At 50.2% G+C, this 18504-nt stretch overlaps 1 long non-coding RNA gene across 1 annotated transcript; it reads right to left on the reverse strand.

Annotated features, from left to right (window-relative positions):
• Positions 1-12775: 12775 nt before the first annotated feature.
• On the reverse strand, positions 12776-17911 carry LOC105506625. Its single transcript, XR_001000956.1, has 3 exons — positions 17803-17911; positions 14210-14368; positions 12776-13000 (listed from the first exon to the last, which is right to left on the reverse strand). It is a non-coding gene; the product is annotated as an uncharacterized LOC105506625 (long non-coding RNA).
• Positions 17912-18504: the final 593 nt, after the last annotated feature.

Raw genomic sequence — 18504 nt, forward strand, 5'->3', positions numbered from 1 at the left:
CGCCAGACCTCGGTTTTCTCACTGCTCAATTGGGTTCATGGTCAACACCCACCCACCCAACCTCCCAGAGCTGTTATGAGGAAGAAAGATGGTCCCATCTGCAGTGGTGGCTAACACATGGCAGGCACTTGGAAACCCTTTATTTCTTCCTTCCTTCTCCTCTGTTTCTGCCTTTTGACTTCAGAGGTCTGTCCTGCTGAGGTCAAGTGAGGAAATGGGCCTCATGCATGTATTATTGATTTATTTACTGGGGGCAATAGAAAGAGAATGGTTACCTGGCCTTGGCCTCGGGACAGTCCCCTCTCTGCAGGATGAGATGTAGATGTCTGCGCAGTGACACTGGGCAAACTGTTGAGTCCTCTGCATAGGAGAATGAGCTGAAGACATCTGTGCCGGACATGGTATACTCCAGACTCTCCTATGTCAGGCTGTTACGCAAAGTGGACTTTTCAGGCTCTCTCCCCCATCATGACACACCCACTGAGATTGCGTCTCAAGTTTTTTCTTAATTAGGCTTTTGAGTCTGAAATCCAAGTCAGGCTTTGCCAGAGAAGCCCTGGGTTTAAGCAGCTTTTACTTGCAACGGAAAACACCCCAGGGTTAGAAGTATTTAGTCATTCACACTTTGGTGTGAACTGGGTTGAAAGACTGTGCATGTGCTAAATGCTAAGGGCAAGTGGCCAGGTTAGTGAGTCTTGATCAGCCTCATGAGGTGGGCCACCTTCCTGATAGTCCCTGCTAGGCTTGGGGGGCAGAGAGGATGGGAGAACCAGAGATCACATTCCTTCTCTCTGGCAGTCCCTGTTCCAATTTGTCTCATTGGCAAGTTGAGTTTATGGCTCCCTAAGGCCTTGGCATTTTGGGGTGTCAAATGGAATTTTTATGACACCCAGAAGATAGCAGGCACCAAATAAACACCAAAAAAAAAAAATGGCTGGCTGGCTGGCTGGATGAACAGATGAATGGACAGACAGATGAACGAATGGGTGTTGACTGAGTGAAGGAGCCAGTGGTTGGATAAGCAGCTGCACCTGAGCATCAGTGAGCAGACTCTGGTGAAGCCTATTTGGGCTGGTGGTTTGCATCCTAGAACTCAGGGCTGGCTGTTTGTGTTTGAAGACTGTTTCCCAAGAGGGGTCCCCAGCTCCAGATTCTATAGAACACCTCATTTTGCCTCTGAAGTGCCTGGGAGAATCCCAGTCAGATGGTCCTCTACTCCAGGCCACTGGGTTTTAAGTGGCAGTGACATCTATGTTCAGGACCTGTGTTCTCAGGCATAGGGAATATCACGGGAACATCCTGTCCTGTGGGGTAGTGGGGATGATGTAAAAAACAAGCAAGAAACCAGGCTTATTTACTTAAAAAATCTTTTAGAGACAGTCTCTGTCACCCAGGCTGGATTGCAGTCATGCAAGCATAGCTCGCTGCAGCCTCAAATTCCTGGGCTCAAGCAATCCTCCCACCTCAACCACCTGAGTAGCTGGGATTATAGGCAATCAGCATCACTCACTCCCGGCTAATTATTTTAAATGTATGGAGATGGAGGTCTCACTTTGTCGTCCAGGCTGGTCTCAAACTCCTGGCTTCAAGTGATCCTCCTGCCTTCGTCTCCCAAAGTGCTGGGATTACAGGGGTAAGCCACCATGTCTGGCCCTTATGCACTCTTATGCCATCTGTAGAATCCCCCAGAGCAGTGCTCAGGCTCTGAAGATATTGTTTGGAGGGAACTGGAGGGAAGATGCGGAAATTCTCTGCCACCAGCAAATCTTGGGGGGTTTATTTGTTACTTTGCTGTTTCTTTGTTTGATGTCCCTTCTAACCATTCACCCACTCACATACTTAGTTTTTACTTACCCATCATCTAGCCATCTATTTATCCAACCATCCATCTACTCATTCTCCTAACTCCTCCCTCAACCATCCATCTACTCACCCATCCACCACTCATTCAACAACCTATCCATCTATCTATCCATCCATCTACTCACTCACCTACCCATCCATCCATTCATCCATCCGTCCACTTATTTATCCATCCATCCACACATCTGTTCTTTCACTCATCCGTCCATCCATCCATCCATCCATCCACCACCCACCCATCTACTGGAAACATTCGTCCACCCATCTCTTTACCCACATATCCATCCATCCACCCATCCATTCACTCCTCATCCATCCATCCATCCACCCACCCACCCACCCAGCCATCTACTCATCCATCCATCCATCCATCCATCCACCCATTTATCTACTCGTTGTCCATCCATCCATGCATCCATCCATCCACCCACTTAATTACCCATCCATTCACTCACTTATCCATCCACTCAGCCACTCATCTATTCACTCCTCAACCCACCCATTCACCCACCCATCCATTTACTCATCCATCCATCCATCCATCCATCCATCCATCCATCCATCCATCCACCTATTCATCCATTCATCCATCTATCCCAAACACTCATACCCCCATTAACCTAACGAGTCTACCATCTAGTCTGTGCGAGGATTTGTTCCATATATTGAGCACAACAATGAGGTTGTGATAGGCCAATGCATTAACAGAGTCTCCAGTAATGGAGATGTTCATGATAGAGACAATTATAGCCCAGACAGATCAGCACTGTGATCAGAGCAGCACAGAGGACTCTGGGAGCCCAGAGGAGGACCACGGTGCCTCAGTTTCCTTGGAGCCTTCACAGATGCTGTTCTCTGCCTGGAACACTCTTCCTTCCCCTTGTCATCTGGATCACTCCCACTTATCACTTATCACTTAAGTCAAAGCCTGGTGCACCTTGTGAGAGAGCTGTCTCCAATTGTCCGTACTCTTTTCTCTGGATTGCAATTTTCCACCAACTTTTGGAGCTGGGTCTATGTCTTATTCCTTCTTGGCCTGGCTGCAAATGTTTGAGGAACAGCTGAATGCAGATAACTAGACCAAGAAGAGGGAGAAAATTACAGAGTACATGAGAATGGCAGGGATGTCCAGGCCAGATCCTCAGCCAAGATTAGGGGCCCATGCAGCTAGACAGTAATGGACATGATCCTCTGAAACCAGGTGGGCCCAAATCCCAAGCCCAGCACATTAAGATAACTCAGGAAGCCCTCTTCCCGTGAAGCTCAGTATCCTCATCTATAAAATATGGAGAACTGTCACCGCCCTCTGAGGTTTTGTACAGCATTAAGAGGTGTATTAGTTCATGTCCTCTGTATGAGTTTTCCATTGCTGCTATAACAAATTACCACAATCTTAGTGACTTTAAACCATACAATTTTTTTGTTGTTGTTCTAGAGGTCATAAGTCCAAATGCATCTTACAGACTAAGATTGAGGTGTCAGCAGAGCTGCATTCCTCTGTTTCTTCCCTAAGAGAGAATCTGTTCCCGGTCTTTTCTTGCACCTTGAGACCACTTTCATTCTTTGGTTCACGGTCCCTTCCACCACCTTTAAAGGGCATCACTCCAACTTCTGCTCCTGTTGTCACAACTCCTTTCTGTTGTCCTGATCCTCTTGCCTTCTCCTTATAAGGACTCTCATGATGAGATTGGGGCTGCCTTCATCATCCAGGGTAATCTCCCCATATTGAAATCCTTAACTGCATATTTGCAAAGTCCCTTCTGTCATGGAAGGTGATACATTCACAGGTTCCGGGGATTAGGGTGTAGATATCTTTGGGGGACCCCTATTCTGACAACCACATCCTCTTGGAAACAGAAAGTAAGATGGGAATACCAAGAGGAGGGTGCTGAAGGAGGAAGTGGGAATGGCTGCCAGGCAGTGATGCTGGTCTGACTCCTGTGCCAGGAGAGGGGGAAGGAAGGAGAGAAAGTGAAGGAAGAGTCTCAGGTGGCCACACAGTTCTAAGAAAAAGTTTCAGTAAGACCAATGGGGACTCCTTGAGCCGAAGTCACACAACAGAGGAGTCTGTGTCTTGCAAAACTGGGCCTACCTCAGTATACCCACCAGGCTCATTCCCCGTCTGGGAGTAGCTCATGGGAAGCCTGGCCTTGGTGCAAATATAGTGGTAGAGAGTCAGTGCTGTCAATTAGATCTGGGTAGTGCATTTTCATGGCAGGCAGAAAGGGTTCTAGCACAGACATAGGCCAGGGATTGCTGTAGGGAAGAGAGTAGCTCTAGTATCAGGTTGAAGTCAGAGAAGGGAAGGGCGCAGGGTGTGAGTACTGTCTTTGGGTTGTGGAGATGGGAAAATTCCAAGGGCTCTGAAGAGGACAAGTAGTCCCCAACCTAAGGAAACCCCAATGGGGCCTCAGGAGTTCTTTGACATTTTTGAGGGAAACCTCACATCCTTAATCTGGAGGAAGCTTCATTAGATTGTGCATTCCCTGCCACTTAGTGGCCACTTGCAGGGAAATGTAAGCCACTCTTATCTAGGTAGTCTTATAAAAGGGACCTGAATTAGACTTTTCCTCTTTAAACCTGAGATGGATAATATGAGTTAAGGTTGTCTTATTTTTTTAAAAAAACCTCATTTCCCACCTCTCTCTTTCTCTTTTTCATGGTGTCATTCTCAGGGCTCTCTTTTAAGGAAGTGAAATCGGATGGATAGAATGTTTACCTGTGAGGATAGATACCTGTGTCACTGTTTCCCAGAGTGGGCTCTGATTCTGGGATTAAGGAAGGCAGTTGCATGACATTGGTTCCACTACTCTTCTTTCTATGCTCTCTGCAGACGTTGCTAAGTGATCACAGAATTATTCCCACTAAGCCGGACACAGCCTCAAAATAGGGTGACCATATAATTTACTGTGCAAACCAGGACACTTTTGAAAGTTAAAAAGGGGCAATAATTTTGATTAATAATGATGTCTGAACAACAGGCATAAACTGGATGGCCCTCAGAAGACCAGGGTGTTTGGACATCCTGCTTTGAAATCTGCCCAACCTAGTGTTCCACCAATCTATCACCAAACTTGGATCATGAGATCCACATTATTTGCCTTTCCAGGTGTGATCATGTGTGGCTGCGAAGGAAGGTATATCCCTTCAAGGACACATAATCCAAACCACCTGTGCTGCCACATCTGGTGAGAAACCAGGGCTAGCTAGTTTCAGTCTTCTTCATCCCCTCCCATGCCTGGGCGGCCACACCATCTTCAAGGAGTGACCCACTCGTCTGTATTTCTGAGCCTCCAGGGCAGCAGGCCTCTGCATGGCATCTTTCACAAGGAAGGCTGCAGGCCTCACATCTCATGAGATGTCCTCAGAAAGAGCATGCAAGTGTCTGACTCAGAAAAATGGCTTTAGAAGTCCTTGCTGGCTCCTTGAAGGACTGAATTGGGTAGGCCCTTGCCATGTGGGGGTTGAGAGTCTGGAATCAGTGGAGTCTACAGAGGGGGCTCCACTATCAGGGTAACGGCCTTCCTTGGTTCAAATGCATTTTCTGACACCATCACATTTAGAGTGGCTAGAGGGGGGCTGCCAATGTCACCCCCAAATCTCTTGCTGGCTAATTTATCCGAGAATTCCTAGTGGCTGGCCCAGGGCCTGGCACTCAGTGGATGGCCACAGAGTAAAATGAAAGGGAAACGAAGGATTTTTCTCTTGCATGGAAATGCTAATGACTGACAATCTCTACCTCTTCAGTTCACAGACGTGGAAACTGAGAATCAGACAGGAATGAACTTTGCCTAAGGTCACCCAACGAATTCATGGCAAGGCTGGGATTCCCAAGCCTGGAGCTCCTGACCTATTTCCCCTGCTTTGGCACCATCTGAAACATCTGTGAAATGGGCACAATCAAAAGTGGCTATCTGTGAATAAAGTCATTGTCCCCATCCAACAGAAGGTGATATGTTTCTTTAATAATGAATAAAAAGCCAGACTGTAGTGTGAAGGGATGAAAATAAATATTCATCCAGCTCCTACTGTATACTAAGATGGTTCTCATGTTAATTTAATACTAACTTGTTCTTCTGTATGTTCCCCCCATTCTGCAAGGCGGGGATGATCTTTTCATTTCACGGACGGGGAAGCAGGCTCAGAGAGGTTGGTGGAGTCCACGTTGTGGCGAGTGGCGGAGCTGGCACATGAGCCTGAACCTGTCCTGATCTGAGGACCTCCTCTCGCCATCGCTCCTTTCTGCTCCATGCTAATGGGACACATTTAGCGTTCTTTCAAACCCTGCTCAGTCAGCAGAGGAGGTGCATTATCAATACGGTTGACCCTCAAACAACGCAGGGATTAAGGGTGCTGAGTCCCCAGCCGCCCACAGACACAAATCTGCATATAACTTTTTGCTGCCCAAAACTTAACAACCAATAGCCTAATGTTGACCAGAACCCTTACTGAGAGCATACACTGTGGGATAACACATATTTTGGATGATAACACATGTTTTGGACATCCTGCTTTAAAATCTGCCCAACCTAGTGTTCCTGGCAGCCATTACCAATCTGTCACCAAATTTGGATCATGAGATCCACATTGTTTGCCTTTCTAGGTGTGCTCTGGAAGCCGTAGTCTTACAATAAGGTAAGCTAGGGAAAAGAGAGTGTTATTAAGAAAACCATGAGGAAGAGAAAATATATTTACTATTGATTAAATGAGCCTCATCACCTTCAAGTTGAGTAGGCTGAGGGGAGAAGAGGAGGGCCTGGTCTTGCTGTCTCAGGGGTTGCAGAGGTGGAAGAAAATCCAAGTAATTCAAACCCACCTCCTGTTTCCTGGGCACTGACCACGGTCCTGGCACTACCAGAGCTATTGCACCAACCCTTACTGGGACCTCCATTTTACCGATGAGGAGACTGAGGCTCAGGGAAGAATGGCCACACAGAGAGGAGAAGCATAGCCAGGATCTGAACACTCTCTCCTGAGCCATAGTGTGTCTCCTGGACAGGCTCGGTGGAGGATGCCTGGTCCTGGCATGGACTGTCCCAGGCTCCCCAGGGTCAGTAAAGAACAGCACCTGCCTTGTCCCTAATTCCTTCCTTATATCCGTGGCATCTGGGTGGGCCACAGGGGAGACAGCTGGAAAGTGAAGTGGCTCCCAGACTGATGAGTACCATTATCGTCTCTTCACGGTGCTAATAACCGTGCAGGCACGTGGAGCAGGCCCGGAAGATGGATAGTGTCTCCGACCTCCCCCACCACGCCCACCTCTGTCTCCTGCCTTCTTCCTTAGGGAATGTGGCCTTTGCCAAGAGGCCACCTTTGGCTCCTCTTCTGTATCAGGAGAGGGCATGGAGGGGGCGCTGAGGCATGCCGACCTTGGCCAAAGCATTCTTCCTATTTTACAGTGGAGGGAACTGAGTCCAGACTAAATTGGAACAGCCTGACCAGACTAGCTCAGAGACACCTTTATATCCCAGCAGTCAGCCCTGGGCAGAGCCTGGCACTTACATAAAACAACGGTTATAACAAAAATTATAGTAATGATAATGACCTTCAAGATTTACCCAGAGCCCTGAACTCTAACAGTCAGTGCCTTGTTTATCAGGCAATCTTTTATTTATTTATTTATTTGTTTGTTTGTTTGTTTGTTTATTTGTACTTATTTAGAGACAGGGTCACACTCTGTCACCCAGGCTGGAGTGCAGTGGCATGATTTTGGCTCACTGCAACCTCAGTCTCCAGGGCTCAAACAATCCTCCCAACTCAGCCTCCTGAGTAGCTGAGACCACAGGCGCCTGCCACTAGAGGCATGGGTAATTTTTGTATTTTTAGTAGAGATGGGGTTTCTCCATGTTGCCCAGGCTGGTGTTGAATTCCTGGGCTCATGCGATCCACCCGCCTCGGCCTTCCAAAGTGCTGGAATTACAGGCATGAGCCCCTGAGCCCGGCTGTCAGGTAATCTTATGATGGAGGCGCCATCCCCATCTTACAGATGAGAAAGTCGAGTTTCAGTCCTGTAGGTAATTTGCCCGAGGATGTAAGATTTTGACAGATAGAAACATGATTTGAACCCAGGACCAGCAGAGCTCAAGCCCTTGTGCTTTCGTTTCCCATACCACGCTGCCTCTCTTGTCACGGTTTCATCTCCGGTAAAGTGTTTTTCCTTGACCTCGGACTCTCTGTGCTAGAAGTGGAGTTTAGAGCATGCGTCATAGGGTGCACGCACGGAGGATCTCTAGCTGAAACTGGTGATATTGGCAATGACCACTTACTGAGCACTTACTCTCTGTCAGCTCTCAGCATGATCTGAATCTGGGGGTAGGATCTTATGGTCCCCAAATTGCAAGAGGAGGAACTGAGGGTCCCTGAGATGAGGTGACCCCTCGCCCCCGCACTGAGGCCACATCGCTAGTGACAGGGTCGGCCCCACCAGCAAAGCACATGCACGGTTTTTCCTGTGTTCACTTACGTTTTCTTCCTTTCTGTGTGAGCAGATCCTGGCCTGGAGCCTCCTGGGGAAGACGAGACAGAGGCGTTCTCAAGGGGCCTCCCTCCCCATGGCCTGTGTGTAGCTCCGGAAGCCAGCAGCCAGATGTTTGGTGTCCGAAGAGAGGGCTCCAGCTGTGGTCCTGGACACACAGGGCCTCCTTGGCTGACCCCATGGGGCTGACAGGGACACCCTCAGCTGCAGGGTTCAGCCCAAGGTCGGGCATGGGCTGGGAAAGCACCTGTGTAGGCATGAGGGCTTGCAGGAACTTTCTGAATCCATCCTCCAGGCTGAGGAGGTCCCACTGACCCTGCCCTTTAGTGCCTCCCACCCCAACACCCACAAATGTTAGGGTCACCTTGGGGCTGGCTTCTGTAGGCCAAGCAGGAGGTTCCAGATGACTGGCTGTGTAACCTGGGCAGGTCACTCACCCTCTCTGGGCCTTATTCTCCTCAACTGTAAGAAGGAGTCAGACAGGCTAGGTCATTTCCCATAGTTTCTCTAGTCCCCAAGGAACCCAGATACCAGCCCAGAAAGACAACCTTGCCCCCTGTCAGGCCTTTCACAAGGGATTTTCCCTCCAGGCTCCGCAGTGTCCCTGTCTGTAAAATGGGTCTCATTATAATGCCTACTTCATGGTTCATGTGACAATCTTAGTGGGGGCTCTGCCCAGGATCCACACTGAATCAGTGGGAGATGTTATTATTATTATGATTTTGAGACAGAGTCTCGCTCTGTCACCAAGCTGCAGTGCAGTGGCACAATCTCGGCTCACTGCAACCTCCACCTCCCAGGTTCAAGTGATTCTCCTGCCTCTGCCTCCCAAGTAGCCGAGATTACAGGCACCTGCTGCTGTGCCCAGCTAATTTTTTGTTTTTAGTAGAGACGGGGTTTCACCATGTTGGCCAGGATGGTCTCGATCTCTTGACCTCGTGATCCACCCACCTCGGCCTCCCGAAGTGCTGGGATTACAGGCCTGAACCACCGCACCCGGCCAAGATGTTACTATTAAAATGAAAAAGCAGCATAATCAGAAAACCCTCCCGTGAGGGTGTTTAAACACCATATTTTAGCTGCTGGGGACAGCCAGGTGTGAGGCCAAGTCCCTGCTGTGCCAATTTCCATCCAGGTGAACCTTCCAGTTTCCATCCAGTTTCCTCCTTTGTGGAGTGGGATTTGAATAACTCATAGATCCTGTGGGGATGGAGAAAGAGGAATAAAGGGACATGGTTTATAAATCACATTCCCCTTTCCTTCTCCTTTCTTCTCCTTCTCCCTTCCTCTTCTTCTTCTTCTCTTTTTTTTAAATAAAGATGGGGTCTCCTCTGTTGCCCAGGCTGGAGTGCAGTGGTGGGTTTATAGCTTGCTATAACCTCAAACTCCTGGGCTCAAGTGATGCTTCAGCCTCAACCTTCCAAGTAGTTGCGATCACAGGCATGTGCTACCACATCTGGCTACTTTTTTTAATTTTTAGTAGAGTTGGGGTCTCACTATGTTGCCTAGGCTGGTCCCAAACTCCTGGCCTCAAGTAATCTTCCTTCCTTGGCTTCCCAAAGTGTTGGGATTACAGGAGTGAGCCACTGCACCTGGCTTCCTCTTCCTCTTTCTTCCTTCCTCTCCCCACTCCGCTTCCTCCTCCTCTATCCCCTTTTTAAATCCTCCCTCCCTTGCAATAGTGCCCAAGGGACAAGGGAGGGGTGATGCCAGCAGTTTCTCCTCCTGCGGGTGGTCTGCCCTATGCAGGGGGCTTCTAAGGAAAGGAGCCCAAGTGGCCCTCCCCTCAAGCTCCCCGAGTTGGAGGAGAGCGGTTAGAGAGGCAGGCCATGTCCTGCTGCCTACAAGCACCTTTTCACAGGCAGAGTCGCCTTCACCCTGGGATGGTGATGCCACTGTCACTTCAGGCTTCACTGTGGAGACTCAGGAGATCTGGGCTCAGATCTTCGGCATGTTCCTTTACTGCTCTGAGCTTCTGTTTTTCACCCAAGAAATGGGGATACTGAAATTTGCGTTGGGGGTGGGTTATAATGAGGGAATGAGATAAAGTCTATTTTAGGGGGTTCCTGGGGATACCAGGCCTCAAGGTGGGGTTCCCAGGGGTATCTCCGCAAGAGGGGGTGGTCATTAGAGATGAGTGATGGGGCTAAGTTAGAAAACACTGGGAGTGAGAGTGACATTCTGGGGGCTAGGGTGCCATGGGGTGATGGCCTTTTCACTTCTAAAGCTTTCTCCAGCCTGAAGCCCCTAAATAAAACTCACTGGGAGGCAAACTTGAAATTTCCCAAAGCCACAGAATCTCTGGCCAGCCCTAAGACTGAGGGCAAGGACAACCACGACCCCGCCTGCCCGCTGGGGTGGGTCTCAGAGCCAGCTGGCTCTCTCCTCGGGGAGGGAGGGTGGGAGGCCTCTGTTGGTTCCGTTGTGATTTCTGGATAATGACAACCCTGGCCGGCTCTCCTCGCTGGGGGCTGGTATGTGGGATTTTAAATCAGTCGCTTCCCAAACTTCAGTGGGCCCTGGGAATCCCTCAGAGCTCCTGTTAAAATACAGATTTGGATTCAACAGGTCTAGGCACTCTATTCGCAGGGCCCAGTGCAAAATGACAATGCAGGCCCCTCGTTAAAAAATTGTGCGAAGGAATTTCAAGATGGCAACAGCGGAGCATGAAGTCAAGGGTGGGGCCTTTCTCGCTCGGGGCTGCTTGTGCGTGTGACTTTGCAGGTCGAGTGCTTGTGAAGCTGGCCTAAGACTCTGCATTTTAATTAGCTCCAGGTGAAACTGATGCTGCTGGTCCCGGCCACGCTTTGAGGAGCCGGGGTTTAAATGGTAACCAGGGAAGCACTGAATGCTCAGCGGGTGTGAGGAGACTCGGGTTCTAACCTTGTGAACTTGGACCACGACCTTGGCCTCTCTGGGACTTGGTCTCTCCAAATGGAAGGTGAGAGGGTCAGCTGTGATGGCCTCTAAGCCACCTCCCCTCTGGCACCCTGTCTTCCCACATCATCCCCAACCTGTGGCCTCTAAACCACCAGTCAGGCTCAAATTGCCAAAGTCGCCTCCGCCATCCTGCCCGGCTGGGAATGAATTTTAAACAAAGCCCCCGTTCCTGGTGAGCCTATTGATTTCTGGGTTCCCAAGCCCACCACCACGCTGTAGTGTCCTTGCCAAACCAACACTGAGGCGTAAACAGACAGCAAAACTACGGCGAGCAAATAAATAAACAAATCACCACTGCAACCCCGCCACGTCCCTCTTCGCCCCAGCGTCTTTTCAAGAGCAAGTGTCTTGGTGACAATGTCCAGACATCAGGGGCCCTGCCGGGGAAGAGGGTAGGGCTGGGGCGCTGGTGAGGACAATTGGAATAAAACAGAGGTCAGACCCCCAAGAAGGACCGGCCGACTTTAATCCCATAATGGAAGTCTTGGGGGGGCCGGATTTTGCCTTCGAAGGCTCCCAGTGGACTCTTGTGAAGACAGCACGCACAGTGCAGGGATAAAGTGGCTTTTAGAACTATTAGAAAGTGGGTGTGCTGGGAATGGGGGAGAAGGGGGGCCAGGACGGGAACATTAAAATTCCACTCCTGCCCAGGGTTTCTGGGCTCCAGCTCGCCATGCGAGCATCGATCTGTTCCAGCATTTGACTTTCAACCATGACAAAACTGTGGGCAAATTAATTGTTCTCCAGGATATTAAACATCAGACTCCATTAATCCTTTCTGAGCGAGATGCTTGCTGAATACTAATCGGGAGGGTTCCAGGCTGCCACGGGGCGTTTATCCTGCCACGGAGGCCCCACTGGGTCCCACCCCTTCCCTGTCTCCCTTGGGCGGGGATGCCCTGGGCTGAGCACCCTTCTCCATACCATGTGCTACCTTTATTTTCCTTTGTGGCCGGGGACAGAGGGGGAACAGGTGGACCCGACCTGAAACCTTCCCCACCCCCACCTGGGCGTCTTCTTCCCGGGAAGCCGTGGGACTGGTAGGAAGATTGTTTTATGCAAATTCCAATATCTGTATGCAGGCACGGCTGTGAGGATGAACACAAGAAATAATTGCCAAATTATGCACGTTGAGTTGGTTTTCCCGAATCTCGAGCCCTTAAAAGAAAAAGAAGAAACACAGCAACGAGAGTGTCTAAAACAGACAAACAACCTCTTGGCTCTGGTCCCCCGAGGTGGGTGGGCCACCGTGCTGGCTGAGGACAGAACAGAACAGAATCTTTGTGGGTTTTGAGGGGGATGGAGTGGTGGGCCCTGCACAGGTGTCAGCGGGTCTGAAGGCTGCCACCAAATTGCATGGTGTCTTTGAGCAAGTCACTTCCCTTCTTGCAGCCTCAGTTTCCCATCTGCAGAAGGGGAGGATAGCCAAATTCTGACAATGCTATCATTTGAAATGTGGATGCGGCGTAGCGGGTGGGATCCTATTGAGCTCGAGGCAGGGCTGACCAGATGGACACAGCAGGGGTCTGTGGGGACAGGGAAGATCTCTGGGGCTTCAGCTTGCTCTGCAAATCGCCCTTGTCTCTTTTTCTATGGCAACAACTCTTTTATTTCCATAGGGTTTGGGTGCAATCAACTCGTGTCGGGGAGGCTAGTTGAGATCATGATCCCATTTCACAGAGTGCAGCTCACAGCAGCAGAGGGCCAAGCCAAAGCTATGTCCTGTAGGAGGCAGAACAAGGATTAGACTGCCCATCTGTACTGTCATCCTGGGACAATTCCATCCTCTTCGCACCACAAGATACCTCTCCTTGTTAGGTGTTGACGGTTGCTGCCTTCCCATATGGGGAGCTCAGTACTTCACAGAAAAGAATGTGGTTCTTGCTTGCCATAATCCCAAAGTATCCCGTGCACAGCCCTCACCTGGGCTCTCATCCCAATGTAGCGAAATCCAGGTTTATCACAGGACACCTAAATTACCACCTCCACCGTGGCCCCCATCATCCCACACATTATAAAGCACTTTGCACTAAGCTCCTTCCGTGCCTCATCCCATTGACTGCTCACAACCACTTTTTAAGGGGAGGTTCCTATTATAATTCTTGCTTTCTGAGGCTCAGAGAAGCCAAACCACTTATCTAAGATCACACAGTAAGTCCGTGACTGCGCTGGGATTCAAACTTGCCTCTGTCTGACTTCAAAGCCCACTGGCTATACTACATATGTATCTCATCTTTCATTCCTCTTTCCTCCTGGTCTGGATGGTGGCAGAGGCTTTCCTCACCGTTCGCACTCCTTGCTGTTTCCACCACTTCCCATTTCTCCCAATCTACCTTTTTGGACTGCTGTGGGCAGAGAAAAAACAGTGCCAGCAACTCGCCAGCCATGAGGATATTTGTGCCTCTGCAAACACCACACAAGCCTTTTGCATGATTTGGGGCTAAATGCAGTGTTACTTAATTAATGCACATGTAACACTCGAGAATATTACACCTATTAGAACTCATGGACAATTAACACTCACGGGCTACTGCCACAACCATGTCTCATAGACAAAGGCTTCAGAAGTGCCTCGGTGCTGAATCAATTGCCCACAGAAAATGCCTCCTCCCTCCTGCACTTTGTCTACTTTTGCCACCTTGACCTCAGTGTCTTCCTCTTCCTCTTTCATCTTTAACTTTTCTGTATTTAGCCTTTTAGCTTGGACAATTTGGCATCATGACATATTAAAATTATGACATATAACACCTCATATTATACATTATATTACATATAAAACATTTCTGCTTTGGGAGGGTTTTGTGCAAAACATTCTCTAGGCTCTGTGCCGCCAGGGCTACTGGGTAATCAAATATTTTGAATTTCCTACTTTCCCAAAGGGACTGATTTTCTTTCTCATTTTAACGTTTATTAGAGGAAAAGAAGAGTCACCTTCTCCAGAAAGCACCCCGTGATTGCTCCAGCCCTTTTTCATACTTCTCTCAACAGAAACCCTCCAGCACTTAAGACATCATAGACTCTATGAGGCCAGGATCCCTGTTGTCCCCCCACCTGGTGGGGGTGTATCCCAGAGGGCCCCAATTCTCACAGCTGTGAAATGAAACCCAGAAAACTTTTCTATCCGCTCTGTGGGGCTGCAGGGAGAATGGAGTAAGCTTTGGTGCTATGCAAACCCACAGCTGAGTTTGATGCAGCATCTTCTCCGTACATTCACCTTTTTCCAGTCTGTCAAATGGGCGTGCTGATCCCATCCTTGAAAGCTTGGCTGAGGGTTAAAGGAAGCATCATCACGTGTAAGGAGCCCAGCCTACTGCCAAGCACTGTGGTAAGCGACACAGGGCCTGAATTACATAAATCAGGTGTCCCCACCCTCCTTCCAAAAATAGTTGTTGAGTGCCTACTGTGTGCAAGGGCTGCAATGCAGATTAAGATACCCATGACCCCCTGCTTCAGGAGGCTTCCAGTCTAGTGGGAGTGATAGGCAGTAAACCCACAAACAAGTAAGAAAATGGATAATCCTGGCACATGGTATATGTTAGGAAGGAAATATCTGAATGACAGGACGGTAATGGATAACGTTTTTCCTGGGGTGGTCAAGGAGGGCTTCCTGGAGGAGGTGTCTTTTAGGCAGAGGCCAAAGAAAGAGAAAGAGTTGACAGGTGACAAGGAGGATAAATAACTTCAAGTGGTTGGTGCTCTGCCCATATCTTCCTGTCACTCACCACTCCCCTGCAAGGTGGGGGGATGCCTGCAGGGGTCTGCTTGGCCCCAGTATAAAAGGAAGAGGAGTGTGGGGAATAAATGCCCCTTCCTGGGGGAAGCAGCCCTCCACCAATGACAGATGGGAGCTGAAGTATAAATACCCCGGTTTCCTTGCTCCTTGGGCAGATGACTCTGAGGTGAGTGTTCTTGCAAAAGGTCCCCAGCACACCTGAGCCCCAGTAACCCACAGCGAAAACGGGCTGCTTAATGGCAGCCAGACTTGACCACCTCCCCTCGTTGCCTCATGTCCTCATCCCCTGTTGATACATCCTGGAATCCCCCTCCCAGATAAACCATCCCTGCAGTGCTTATCTCGGAGTCTGCTGGTGACACCTCCCAGGCAGACGCCTCAGGGGTCAGTGAGTGGCAGATCGCCCTGGGCTCCCAGGTTGAGGTTCCTCTAGAATCCTCCCAAGAGGCCCCACTCAGTCTCCACCCCAAGGCCCCGCCTGCTCAGGCCTGGAGGATTAGCAGAGTCCCCAGGGCTGGCCTTCAGATCCATCCCCAGACACTATTTCCAAAAAGGATTAAATAAATACATCCAGCGGGAGGGGGAGCTCCAGCTTTCACTGCCCGCTGGCGGGAAATTAAATAATGTTCGTTTCTGCTGCTGTGAGCCGGAACAAGGCTGGCCGAGCTGCAGGGCTGGGCCAGGAGGCAGCCGCGATTGGCAGCTTGTGGCAAGCCCTAAATCAAAGGAGCCGATGAAATTTCTAATAGCAGGAGCGCGACTGGCATCGGCGTATAAATAAAGTTCCCCTCTTGAAAGACAGCTTATTCTAGCCTTGCCGCCAAGGATATTAAGCCTGGAGGACTGGTGGCTGTGGCCAGGCTGGACCCCTGCCAGAAGCCAGCTGGGCCAGGGAGGCTTCGAGTCCTTCCCCAGCTGCTGCCCTGGCTGCCCCTGAAACCGTCCCCAGGGTTCAGCCCCTGGCCATGCCCAGCTCCTAGCTGGGTGGATGTGTGTGGTGTGTGTTTGCAGGGCAGATTTTATCATTCCCATTGCCCAGATGAGCACGCCAAGACTGGGGGTAGGTGTTCTGCCAGAGGTCACACAGAATGTCAGCGGTCCCTTTCTAGGTGAAGGGCAGGGGAGGGGAGATTCAGAGTCATGTCTAATTCCACATCTCACAGTGGTCAAATGGGCGCAAACTGCCCCATGGAGGATCTGGAGCCACTTCTCAGGCTGGCCAGCCCCTGCCCCTCTGTTCTGCATCCAAGGCTGCTCCTTGCAGAAATGAGTCAGCCCTGGCACTTACTCCCAGGTACCTGCTGTCCCAGGCGGGCAGAAAGAAACATGTCTCCAAACAACCCTCATGATCCCCTCTTGTGGGATCCAATCTAGTCTGGTGGCTGGGCCCATAAGCTCTGGAACCAGACTGCCTGGGACTGGATTTTGTCTCCACCACCCTGGCTGTGTGGCCTTGCACAAGTTACCGAACATCTCTGGGCCTCAGCTTCCTCATCTGTGAAATGGGGATAATAACAGTACCTGCTTTCTGGCGTTGATGTGGGAATTAAATGAGACGATTCATGGAGAGGACTCAGCTCAGACATATACCAATAAGTATCCTATAAGCTCGTACTTTCATTTATCACCATTCATTCACGCATTCATTCATTCATTCACTTATTCACTGTTGTGACGGGAGGGCCTGACACATGACTGGTGTTCTATGATTATTTAATATCTTATAATAATGGTTACTATGCATTTATAGAATAATAATAGTTTATTATTATTATTGTTATTAACTGGAGACAGAACCTGGCTCTGTCACCCCAGCTGGAGTGCAGTAGTACCATCATGGCTCACTGAAACCTCAGCCTCCTGGGCTCAATTGATCCTCCCACCTCAGCCTCCGTAGTAGCCAGGACTACAGGCATGTGCCACCACACCTGGCTACTTTTATTTATTTTTTATTTTTTATTTATGTGGAGATGGGGTTTCACTATGTTGCCCAGGCTGGTCTTGAACTCCTGGCCTCGAGGGATCCTCCTGTCTCAGCCTCCCAAAGTGGATTTCCTATGATTAGACATGTAGTTGTAGTGCTGGGTGCTGCGGGCTTCGGCAGGGGCAAAGGGGACCATGGCAGGTTCGGGCCTATCATGGAGCCTATGGTCCAAAAATTCCCAGGAAGATACTGAATGAGGCTTCCTAGAAGTTATAGGTGTCATAAAAAGGATGTCCAGGGCTACATGAGGGAAATCCCATCTGCTGGGGTCAGAGAGGCCTTTTCCAGGAGGGGTCATCTCCTCAGGGGCCTTCGGGTCAGAGGAAGAGTGTCCCAGGCAGGGGATGTGCACGGGCCAAGGCCATGAAACAGGGTGGAGCAGTGGTGCCCTGTCCCGTGAGTCCCTCTGTGAGTCAGACTCTAGGGGAGGTCAGGAAACTAGCAGGACGCAGGAGGGTTCAGGGTCCTGCCTGCCCATTTTGCAGATGGGCAAACTGAGCCTGAGATAACCCAACAGGCAAAGCCAGAACGGATTGGGGTTTGTTGCCTTCTGCTCCAGCGCTCTTCTCCAGGGAGGACAAGCTCACGACAGCTAGGAGAGGTTGAAGCCATGAGCTGACTGGTGTGCAAGTCTCAGCTCAGCGAATTTCTCCGCAGCCCCAGGAACGAGGCGTAGGAACCTCATTTAACAAAGGTGGAAGCTGATACTTGATACGTTCTATCACTGCAGTCAGCAAAGGAGCTTGGATTCAAACCCACAGTCAAATGCTGGAACCTGGCCTCATACCCCTGGGCTGTCTGTCCTACCTGGGGAGGAGGGATTGCAGGGCTGAGCCAGACCCTCAGGCAGAGGTTTCTTTTCTGTGCTTCTTGGGCGGTGAATACCTCCCCAGCCCTGGCTACAGCCGCTGAAGACAGACGCTAGGGTCTTTCTCCCTCCCTCTTTCTTCCCTCTTCCATTGTCTCCAGATTCTGGTTCCATTTCAGAATCTGACTTCACAGGGTCTGACCCTTTTGTGCAAACTCCAAAGCCCTTTTCTTTGTGATTATAATTTTTTTTTTGGAATCCAACATCTCTTGACAGGAAAATCGGTGCTTGAGGTTGGAGAAGTTTGCTGCGTTCTCCATGTGAAAGCCATTACGGGGCTGTCCGGGACGGAGCCCATGCATGTGTGCGCATACACGGTCTGACTGCCTTCCTTGCGCCCTGGAAAAGTGCGTCCAGCTGTCAGCCTGGAGCCCGCCCGGCCGGATGTAATGCAAACCAGGCTGCTAGGAAGAAGTGCGTGCTTTAATCAGGGCTCAGCCCCAGCCCCGCTTCCATCAGGTGCCTGTTCTCTCACTCCGGGTGGGGGCTCCTCTGTGGCTGCTTACAGCCGGGGCTGGGGCCTGGTGGTCGCGGGTGGGGACTTCCTGGCTGGTTTAGGCCCCTCTGGGTTGGCATGTGCTTTGGAGCGAAGGGTAGGGGATCTGGCAAAGGCGATGCTGGTGGAGGCAGGGAGGCAGAGG

This window comes from Colobus angolensis, unplaced genomic scaffold, assembly GCF_000951035.1.
Source record: "Colobus angolensis palliatus isolate OR3802 unplaced genomic scaffold, Cang.pa_1.0 Scaffold139, whole genome shotgun sequence".
NCBI lineage: Eukaryota > Metazoa > Chordata > Mammalia > Primates > Cercopithecidae > Colobus > Colobus angolensis.